Source organism: Mya arenaria, chromosome 17 (genome assembly GCF_026914265.1).
Source record: "Mya arenaria isolate MELC-2E11 chromosome 17, ASM2691426v1".
Lineage (NCBI taxonomy): Eukaryota > Metazoa > Mollusca > Bivalvia > Myida > Myidae > Mya > Mya arenaria.
Genome location: NC_069138.1, coordinates 1,562,000 through 1,574,027, shown reverse-complemented (window position 1 = coordinate 1,574,027; position 12,028 = coordinate 1,562,000). Strand labels below are relative to the sequence as shown.

The 12,028-nt window shown below is 35.6% G+C and overlaps 2 non-coding genes across 2 annotated transcripts; both read right to left on the bottom strand.

Moving 5' to 3' along the window:
- Positions 1 to 73, bottom strand: Trnas-uga (transfer RNA serine (anticodon UGA)). The gene has a single exon. It is a non-coding gene; the product is annotated as a tRNA-Ser (tRNA).
- Positions 74 to 1,329: 1,256 nt separating this feature from the next.
- On the bottom strand, positions 1,330 to 1,402 carry Trnas-uga (transfer RNA serine (anticodon UGA)). The gene has a single exon. It is a non-coding gene; the product is annotated as a tRNA-Ser (tRNA).
- Positions 1,403 to 12,028: the final 10,626 nt, after the last annotated feature.

The following is a 12,028-nucleotide window of genomic DNA, read 5'->3' as shown; positions in this document are numbered from 1 at the left end:
CAGCCAGACCGGGGCTCGAACCCGGGACCCCTCGCTATCAGGGCGAGTGCTCTACCGACTGAGCTACCGGACCGCTTACACACCTCCTCACCACATGTGTAGGTATCGGTACCGTGACACAAAGCTTTGATGACGTCCGGAAACATAACGTTCTCCTCACTCCGCGAAACACCAGGAAGACGGGAAAGAATATCTGCATCTATATTCTCTTTTCCTGAACGGTAGACAATATTGAAATTGAAGGCTGACAACGCTGCTAACCATCTGTGTGACAAAGCGTCAAGTTTCGCTGATTTGAACGCATAGGTCAAGGGGTTATTGTCGGTGCGAACGCAAAATTCATTACCTAGAAAAATATGGCAATAAAAATGACTACTAAAGAGACCTAGATACTACATACATTACTACTACTATGTTCAACTGCAATCTCTCCTCTACGTACACAGTGTAAACACTAAACTTTGCTAAAAGCTAAACAACTATGTGTCTATCTGTATGAAGTAAGACAAAAAGAACCTAGTAAATCTGACCAAGATTTATGCTTTTTTTTTTTTTTTTTTTTTTTTTTTACAAAATATATAAATAACACAGGGGTATAATAGGGGTATAATATACCGGTGGACTCAAAGACAAAGTGAAAAACAGACACAAGGGACTTGTAGAAAGAAAGAGAAGAATGGATTTATTCAAGTCAATCAAATGCCTTTATATTATCAATAAGTTGTTAAGTAAATGAATGAAATGCGATGTTAATTGCTCACCAACACCTTTGTTATGCTACAACTGCAACAGGATGTGTAAGAGCTGCATGCTGTGCTGTGCCCAGGTATGTTCACTCAAAATACTATCTGAAACAATACATCAAAAATTTAAACAATTGAAAAATAAATTCATAAAGCAATCAATCAAAATATCAAAAGTAATTAATTTAATATTCAAAACACTAAATAAATTGTCCATGTAGTATGAAGTCTGAAGTCCCAATGCGTAATGTTGATTAATGTAGAATGTCACCGATGAAATGCTTATGTTGATTTAATCAGCTGTCAAATCAAGGAAACTGCTATTTAAATAGTCTAAGTTTCACTTCCAATGAAATAATGCACTAAATAGTGTCAATATTCTCACAAGACACGTATATATATCAAACACAACCACGCACTTATTATATAAGTGTCAAATGAAATATAAATAAGACGAAATGTCACCAAAATCGTCTGTCAATTTAAAACCGGATGTTTACAACCATTCACTGTTGACCACTGGTTCCCGGTCTCGTCCCGGAAGACCTATAACATGTGCCAAATGTCACAGGGTGAGAAAAGTGTGCAGCCAGACCGGGGTTCGAACCCGGGACCCCTCGCTATCAGGGCGAGTGCTCTACCGACTGAGCTACCGGACCGCTTACACACCTCCTCACCACATGTGTAGGTATCGGTACCGTGACACAGGGAAAGTATACACTTACGAATTGATTCGGGTCTTGATATTCGGAATCATTATTTTTTAAATATTTTGAAACGGCGTCAATATGCTATCTTATCTTTTGACAAACCACCATAGAGCTCGTGTATGTCATACTAAGCAATTGCCACCTTCAACGTTTTGCTAGTGTCTACTGACAATATCACAATAACATCGATTATGACAGTTTTTAGTGTTGAGACTCAATGAAACCTACCCAGACAAGACCTGAAGTCGAACATTCAAATATAAACTCTGTTTAGACGCACAATCCCATACACAAGACGTAAGTGAATTTGGAGCCAATGCATTTGCGTAAGGCATTTTAACTGTGCTTATTTGCTCAATACATAAATGTTAGTAATGTACCATGTCAATGATGAGTGTTTACTTGTATATTATCCCCTAAACATCAATATAAATGAATTGTTATCATACCTTTCCTCGTTGGCCTTTTGGTTTCGATTTGAAAAACAAAGTCTACCTACTTGGAAAAGTAAACTATTTTTTTTTAAATTTGTATTGAATAAAATATTACGGTCCATACGGAGTAGCGTATTCTTTAACCTATTTGTGCAAATAGATACAAAACAATATACCGTGTTGAATGCGATCGCATGTACTAGGTGTTTTTGTATTTTTTTAAGGAAAGTGGTTAACACGGTCCGGAATACCTTCGTACTACACATATGTTTGAATACAATTACAAATGTATATAAAAACATAATTTCATCATAGCTGACCGATATTTTCACCAATGATACATACCTGTCAGCTTGCAATAGAACAGTCCTCCAACAAGAAGACATAGCACAATACCCAAAATGACGGACATCAAAATCACAACTAGATACATATCCAGGCCTTCATTGTTAGTTTGTGTTACTGTCGAAACGGTGCTGGTTGGCTGATCTGCAAACATTATGAATAAAGATACATGTCCTAGATCAAGTAAGCAACGTTATCCTTGCTGGAAAGTAAATATGTTTACTTCCTGACATATTTAAAAGCACTTTAAGGTAAGATCAACTATTACTTGGACATGTAGCAGGATTTAATATTTTGGTAGCTAATACACGTTTCAATACAACGACAGTAAATACTTATTCGAAGAGCATCTCCCAAAAATGTTACATACAATGCAGATTCATTTGATACAAACCTTTCAAACATGCGATAGATACCCCGTTGCCAGAACAATCACCAGATCCATAAGTATAATATACCAATGGTATAATTTCACAATCTCGTAATAATATATCAGTTTGCTCCCAAATCAATGACCCGACTTTAGCATCACTGTTCGATTGATCCATAGTTGTATACCATGTGGCATTGCTGAAAAACATATACAGGTGTCATGTTTTATAAAGCAACGCTTAGCAAAAGGGTATGCGACTAAAATAAATAAAGTTATTATGAAGTTTATAAAACTCGGGCAGCGAAAATCAAAATTATATGCCCGAAATGTATACCAATCGCCACATATAAATTACGTTATTGAGTATAATGCTTTTGTCTGACTTCATAAGATTTAAACAAGAGAAAACTATTTAATGTTGTCCAGTAGTAAGCTTCACGGGTAACATAACCAGCTTAAGTACAAATAGATTGGTTGAACATTTAACCTGAATCCAGGCTCTTGGCATATCCGACTGGTTGAACATTTAACCTGAATCCAGGCTCTTAGCATATCAGATTGGTTGAACATTTTACCTGAATCCATGCTCTTGGCATATTAGATTTGCAGAGTAATTGGTAAAGCCAGCCCCACAAACTGTCCGCTAATTGCTGTTTACAAAGACTTCAACTAGCCCGACGTCATTAGACTGACCAATAAGGCGAACATTCTTTATTTCATAGTCTTAAATGGCAATAGAGGTACATTTCAATAAGCATGTTATCGTATCGAATGACAACATTTACTCGACGATGCTACACCACCCTATAACCATAACATTGTAAATCTATATCGACGTTTAAACTACGAAAAACAGATACTCTAACATAAGGTTGATTTATTCTTAAATATTCCTAAGCAATTTCATGTTTCCTATTCAAATGCTGGTTTTAAGTAATGCATAGGGCATTTTGTCTACATTCTTTTGTCGCCCCTTCCCAAAGCGGCGAGGGACTTTCTGTGACGCCTACTGTTCTAGCCATAACGTTAGCAATTCAAAAATTATATGTAGATTATTTTTCACGTTAAATGTTAAATAACATCTGAAAATAAACATAATAGATATATTGATACACAAAAAGCTTCCTAATATACGAAATAATTCATACCCGAATAGGAAAGGTGCAGCGTTTGATATTCTCTGTCATTATCTTCCTTTGACCATTAACATTGTGAAATGTCTGTCTCAGTTCCATAACAGTCCATTGAAAACATATCTTTGCCCGATTGCAGGAACTCATGCTCGAAATTTAATCCCACAAACCTACAACGCCCAATAACGTTTGACATATTTACTCCGTATAGCGTGCTTTATAAGTTATCTAAGGATATTTTACATTGTAACGTGTTTGCAACCTGCTTGAGCACAGGATGACCGCGGCAAAATCCCGCAGAAGCAGACTGAGCGCCAGTGCAGGGTGTACGGCGATCGCACGAATTCCCAGAGGTGAAGGTTTGTGTCGTACTGTAGCTCTTTTCTTTTATATACATACTATATTAGTTAGTAGAGAAATAACTGAGTAACATACATTGTTTTAGATTCATACTGAAATTCGCTGTATTTTTTGCTTATAAATTCAAAGTCAAGCGGGAAATTTCATAATCACACATACCCAAATCCGAGAAATACGCAAACTTTTTTCGCAGTCACTTTTGATGTTCGATTTGAAATGCTCCACCACAAACCGTCAATGAAATATTTGAACTCTCCTTTATATGCATTATCGTATAACGGATCCAATTTGATAGGTCCAGCTGTCAATTAGGTAAGATTAACCAAGGGTTGCAATATTGACCAAATCTAAATAAATGATGCAAGTATTGAGCTTTGTTGCACTACTTGTAAAATAAATATATATTTGGCATTTACTGTTTCAGCATTCTACTTACATACATAGATATGAGTGTGTTATATGATCACAATGATTTGCATACTAAGAGTTTTTTGTCAAGGAACTTTACTTTCCCAATCCAAAATTGCTGTGATTAAGGTAACTTATATGCACGGTGATTCATATTATTTCGTGTTTTATTCGAAAGGGTCTTATGTATAAAAAAAATTTACACGGATTATAAGATTCTAGTTTGTCAGATAATGTCATTCCTCGTCTGAGGATAGCTAAAACGATACTGGGTCTTCAAGCATACTCAATGGATAAGTCAGAGCGCATTTCTTTAATAAGTAAGTCAACAGTGTTTTAAACATAAAACTGTACAAAAGCAATATTCGACAACAAATTCGAATATGTTTGTTATTCAATTTCTCTTTCAGACGTATTTTTGGTTCTCGTTTAATGACTGGTATGCTGTAGATTATGTGCCTTTTGTGACTTTTAGGCCTCTATTTTTTGCTTCTGGGCTTGTCCTCGTAATTTCAATTCAACAATTTTTATTTAATTTTGAACAAGATTAACTAGTAATGTTTGATATGGTCAATGCGTTTACCTTTTCATTCAATGCTTACAACGTTTTCTGGTTGACAACCGTCTAGCTCAATATCAGAAATGTCACACAACTCCAGAGTTGTCTCTGATCCTGTACACGTTATGATCTTCTACACTGTTGGCGTTTCACCGTTAGTTAATTTAGGCCAAGGGTAAGGCTTGCTGTATTCACTGAAATGGTTATGCAAAAGTGTGTGTCTCTCTCGATAAAGTTAATTAGCTTAAATACTTAAATTCGTTTCATTGCAGGAACTAATCGTTATCGTTCCTATATTGCTCACGGAGAAAAAAAGCATCTGAGAATACATTCGGCAGTGGACATTAAGGGACAGAAATCGTACGTTAAGGCGTTTGCGGTATACAATATTGAATAAAGTACGTATATATTCCACAAACATAATACCCCTAGTATCATCAGTTACGGCATGAACGAACATTAACGATTATATGTACTAATTTTTTACTTGAAGTTAAGGATTGCACTTACATGGACAAAATACTTACATGGATAAATAACATAGAAATAGGTCATTTATTTATCTTCAAATTTCTCACCCTAATCCAACACTAGTGCAGGTTACGTTCGCCGCTTCCTTACTAAAACCAAGATCACAAAAGGTTCCAGTATCTCAAACAACGATTCCCGCGTATGGTGACGAACCATTGATTAAGAAAACACCTAAATTTCAAAAAAATATGAAGCAAGCAAGTACAACTGGTACTATGACTCAAATGATACTTGCATAGTATAATTTGATAGCCAGTTAATATATTCAAACTGAAACATCCCCAATTAAATCTCACTTTATAATACAAAGAAATTTGATAACTGCTGAGAGACCAGTGCAATTAACAAGGGATGCCCATCTGTGAATAGGCATGCCAAAAAATACTTAAAACGGGCCTTTAAGCCGTGAATTCCTTTATTGTGTAGAGTAAATCCCTGCCACCATATAGAAAATATTAATTGTTTCGACAAACCAATAAACACATATGCATTAATTTATCCAGTCTTAATATATTCAGTTGTTTTAAAGCTAAAAGTTTGCAATTAATTGAAATAATTAAGAATACTGATTGTTAAAATGAAGCCACATGATTATGATCATAATCACGTTATCACTTGATTTTCATCCGCAGTAATCACTGTACTGCAAAGCGAATCAACTGTTATGTCGCTAGTGCAAAAATGAAATTTAGCGCATGTTTCTGTGGTGTAAACGTCGTGTGCCGCTTTCACATTTGTTGATATTATAGCTAAAGTGTCCAAACGCCAAGAACATCATGGCGTTACGTATGGTTACGGCATAGATCGGTTGTATGGCGTATCACTTCTTGGCGTTAGGGTGTGTTAGAGATAAGGTTAGGGCACTAGGGCGACTACAGTTTACGCTACAAACGAAACATCGGAGGACGCCAATAGGACTTGAGGTTTTGGCTGAAAATATTACTCGTTTGCTCTGGCGGAGGAATATGTGCGGTAACTGGTAAATGGTACGAACTTAAGATCAATTTCGTGAAGATTAATGTTAAATTAAAAAAAAAATATTAAGCAAGATATTAAAACTATTTTTATTTTAAAGATTTTGGAAATTGAGTAATTTTCGTCAAACACTTGTCCTTATCTGGATTGGTACACCAAGCATTGCCGTATGTTATTTCACTCTAATAGTGTTGAGAAAGTAAGTGTGGCAGAATTGAATTTCGCATGTCAAGATAAAATTCCGTTGTTTTTAAATTCCTCTAAATAAAAGATGAATATGAAACGTATATCAACTTCTCCAACAGTCGTTTAATGTCAAAATTTAAAGGAATTACATAATCAGTTAACTTGTACATAGTTATATAAGGACCTTTAACCGTTTTGTGACATATTATACTATTGGTATCTCTTCGCTGCGTGTAAAAGTTGTACTTAAAATTTTTATAAAGGCAGATTAATTTTAGGTCAGTTTCTTTGGTTACATTATCTTTATACGAACCTGATACATCAAAAAGGAATAAGTATTCAGATTTCTCACTGTGCAAACGAAATTTGAAACCGGCCTATTCACGTCCTGTGTAATGTAGGTCATATTAAATATGATTAAATGAACTTTGTATATGCTGCTTTACTTTAAAATGAATATTATTCTGTGCTGAAGAAGATGAAGGATTAAATTTCATTACATCTGCCTAATAAGACAAATAAATGCAAGCTCCCTTTTGCGTCCTGTTTATTGCAATAAGATAACGATTAACATGGGTATGTTAACAGCATACATGCTCTTTATTGCATATAATAATAATAAAGACGTTTTTGAATGCAGCGAGTAACAAGAACAGACTAATGCGTAACATAAACATGGCTTAAGGTAGCTGTTAGAAACATGTATGCTCACGTAAATGCTCTTATTTGCTGTATGCTGTGAATTTGTGCATATTTACGAATCAAGAAATAAGAAACAAGTTGAATTTTGCTTCTTTAATTCTTATTTTTATCCTCCTATCGCTTTATGTCGACATAAGAGTAACTTTGTTCTAAAACAAAAGTTAACAACAAGAAACACATACACATGTACATTGGAGCTTTCGCTGTATTGTAGAGTGAGTGAGCGGGTGAGTGGGTAAGTGGGTGATTGAGTGAGTGAGTTAATAAGTGGGTGAGTGAGTGAGTGAGTGAGTGAGTGAGTGAGTGAGTGAGTGAGTGAGTGAGTGAGTGAGTGAGTGAGTGAGTGAGTGAGTGAGTGAGTGAGTGAGTGAGTGAGTGAGTGAGTGAGTGAGTGAGTGAGTGAGTGAGTGAGTGAGTGAGTGAGTGAGTGAGTGAGTGAGTGAGTGAGTGAGTGAGTGAGTGAGTGAGTGAGTGAGTGAGTGAGTGAGTGAGTGAGTGAGTGAGTGAGTGAGTGAGTGAGTGAGTGAGTGAGTGAGTGAGTGAGTGAGTGAGTGAGTGAGTGAGTGAGTGAGTGAGTGAGTGAGTGAGTGAGTGAGTGAGTGAGTGAGTGAGTGAGTGAGTGAGTGAGTGAGTGAGTGAGTGAGTGAGTGAGTGAGTGAGTGAGTGAGTGAGTGAGTGAGTGAGTGAGTGAGTGAGTGAGTGAGTGAGTGAGTGAGTGAGTGAGTGAGTGAGTGAGTGAGTGAGTGAGTGAGTGAGTGAGTGAGTGAGTGAGTGAGTGAGTGAGTGAGTGAGTGAGTGAGTGAGTGAGTGAGTGAGTGAGTGAGTGAGTGAGTGAGTGAGTGAGTGAGTGAGTGAGTGAGTGAGTGAGTGAGTGAGTGAGTGAGTGAGTGAGTGAGTGAGTGAGTGAGTGAGTGAGTGAGTGAGTGAGTGAGTGAGTGAGTGAGTGAGTGAGTGAGTGAGTGAGTGAGTGAGTGAGTGAGTGAGTGAGTGAGTGAGTGAGTGAGTGAGTGAGTGATGACGTTAAGTCTAGATAGCAGGAAATAAAGTCGGGGTTCTGCTATCTTCATCTATTTCGTTTAAATATAGATATATCAATTTACAAAAACGTAATTCTTTAAATATTGAATTAATGATGTTTTAAACGTTTATGAATCAGGATATAATGTAAAATCATAAGAATCGAATATCAAACAAAGCATAAAAAAATATCACTTTGGTGTAGAAAACATATGTTAAAAAATGTACGCTTATAAGGATAAACAATCTACTTAAACGGTGTGTATCTCTTAACCTGCACATACATGATACAATGGCTGAAACTATGATTTGTCAGGCAGTCATCGGCGTTTTTATCGACAATAATTGACAAAGCCTCAAGCGTTTCTTCAAAAGATAAAAAATATATATTAAAGCTAATATATCATCACACTTTTAAATTACTGCTGTATATTTTGTGCAATAGGAACTAAATCAAGCTCAAATAAAATGTTTAAATTTTAAAAGAGCAGACAGAATCTTGTGGCATTACCCTTATGAAACTCAGGCTTTGCTACGTGTTAATAACCTGGGATGGTTTACATTTGAACATCGCTTAAAACATCATACCGGCGTAAATTGACAATCTCCTACATTTATCTTTACGACTTTTATTTCGATCTCAATCTCATAATGACACCAGTTCTAGTACGTTAACCCGAAGGAGAGTGTTTATGCTCAACACATTATTTTTTTAAAAAGTGAAAATAAATATGAAAAAAGTAATGAAAAAGGTTTGTCTTACCAGAGCACAGTTGGACCATAACCTGTAAAAATCTTATATAAAGGACTAAAATTGCCATCCTCTTTTAGCAATATTTGCTACAGGTATAATTAGCCCGCGTCACTCAAATAACTTTAATTGTAACAAGTATAACAGTTCAACAGATTTTATATTATCGATACTAGTGATCTGCTACAGATATGATTAGCCCGCGTCTCTCAAATAACTTTAACTTTAACAAATATAACAGTTCAACAGATTTGATTTTATTGATACAAATATTTAAGTTAGAGTCGCAGACTTTGTCGCGACACACGAGTTGTGTATATATTCTTTTTAATCGCATAGTTTAATATAAATTTCATCTACATGCATTGGCAAAAAATATTTTCGTGGAATTTAACAATAGAGGTGTATCAGGTATAAAACTAAATACCATTTGACTGACTTTCAACAATGACTTCAATGATTTACCTCCCAACTGAAACAGTCGTTTATTTCCTTGGGGTTGAACAATGAATCCTCCGCTGCGCTTTTTTCGAGTATTTATTTGAAATGTGATAAACTGGCTTTAACAGAGTGTTAAAGGCACATAATGTTGGGTGATGAAGAAAGCATATATCAGTTATTTTTCAAGGTATAAAAATCATTCACATGATTTAAGTTATACATAAACCCATTACAAAACAATGTATTTAGCTCTGGATTGCTAGACGAAGCGACTGCTGCACTGATATGTTACAGGTGTTACGTAACCTTAAAATTTACATCGGAGTGTCTATGTCTTACAGGTTGAGTGAATAAATATATGTTAGAACAAAGCTTCATGCATCTTTTTCTTCAGATATTCAGATCTCGTTATAGGCTAGCTGGATTATAAAACTCGTTTTATTTACTAATTCAGGTTACAATGTATGCAACAACATGAATAGGATATATAAAAAACGCATGTTAAAATATTGGTAATCGGGTACAGGAATTCGAAATAACTGATTAATAGTACGAAAAACAATAATCATATATACATGTACATGTATAAAAGCTTAGCAGGGCCACTGTTGTTTTATCCCGTCTACAAAATGGGGCATAATCACACCGTGTCAATAACGTTGTTTAGACCGCGGTATAAAACACCAGGGGCTCTGTCTGGCGATATAACTTTTCGTGAAAACATACAAGTACAATGTTATACAGAGTGATAGTAGTATCAGATTTGCATGTTACACAAGTGAAGGTAATCATATATTTGGTAATGTCAATCATACTACAGATATAGTCAATTTATACATATCATAACGACACTGAAATTCAATATGGAGACAAATACGTTTCAAGGTTAAGTATCAATTAATATTTAGTGTAATAGATATCTATTTGTATTGGCAAGACATTATATTTATATAAGAAATGTTCAATGGCAAATTTCAAACCGTTTGTTTTCATTTCTTAGATTCAAAATAAACTCGCCATCAGCTAAAATGACTCCTTTAATACAAACATTCCGCTAACATAAATGTGCGCTTAGTAGGCTAGTTTATATGCTTTATCTTACCAATCTGAAAGATAACATCATTAAAATATTCGCATTTTGTCATTCTTTCTCCTTTGGTATTAACCTAACAGGTACACGTTTGTTCAAATCGTGCCCCTGAGGTAAGGATTAGCCCCGCATAAAGTATCAATGTCGTTTGTTTATAAACGTAAAGAGTAAAACATAACACACATACTATATGGTACCAGAACGCAAAGATATTATTTATCACATGCTTACCTTTGTTTTCCGTGTAATATACCCATTACGAATATTTTATCTTACACATGTGTAAGATAACCTATCAGACATTTCTATTGGTCAGACTAATCACACGCAACCTAGATATCCCTCCGCATTGTTTGTAAACAAAATGGTTTAAATGCCAACAAATACTTACCGTAATAATGAAGCTGTAAGACTTCCGGGAGAGAAATGGCTAACGAATCATAGTGCCAGAAAGCATCTTGTACAAAAACTTTCTGATAACGAATGTTCCGCCAACCAGATAATGCAGATTACTAGTCACAGAAATATCCAGTCAGTCAACAAATACAGCCACAATAGTAACAAACAGGACAGTTCAAACATCTCCATCTTGACCAACACAAGCAATATGCAATCAATGCCATTTGCTTGCCGATTTAATTAGCTGTCGGTTACCGAAAACACAAATACGAATTCCGCAGCACAGACATCTCATGACACATCCCATGGCGGCTAGAACATCATGTTCTCTGGAAACATTCCTGGTGGAAATTAACTTTTTCAACATCAACATCCATGCAGTACAGAGTAAGGCTTCGCCGTTATCATCTGCATGTTGTGAAACATCATGTACACCAAGAAAACGCTGCAAAATCATCGTAGAAAGCGACAGCGAATAACTTTTAAATCCGTGCACACAGTAAAACTTGACAGACCGATGTAGGTCACATAAACCGCGTAAATGCATGTACTCTGAGTGTGACGTCACCAAATTGTGTACTTATTGGGGTGTTTTGGTTAAAATCGTTCGTTATTCATGTTGTTGGATATTTTACTACACATTTTTATATTTGTGACTTGTTAAGCGCTTTATCAGATTTTAAAACTTGATAACTGCTAGTTACTTTTGTCATTTTAATTTGGAACTATTTATATGGCGCATCGTTGACATTCTACTCTGAGTACTTTGCCTGTCAAACAATCGGTTCAGAAAGTGGAACTTAATTGGTAATAAAAACACCGTTTAAGCATGTGATAAAACAGATCTGACACTCGTTGTCATTTAATTCAA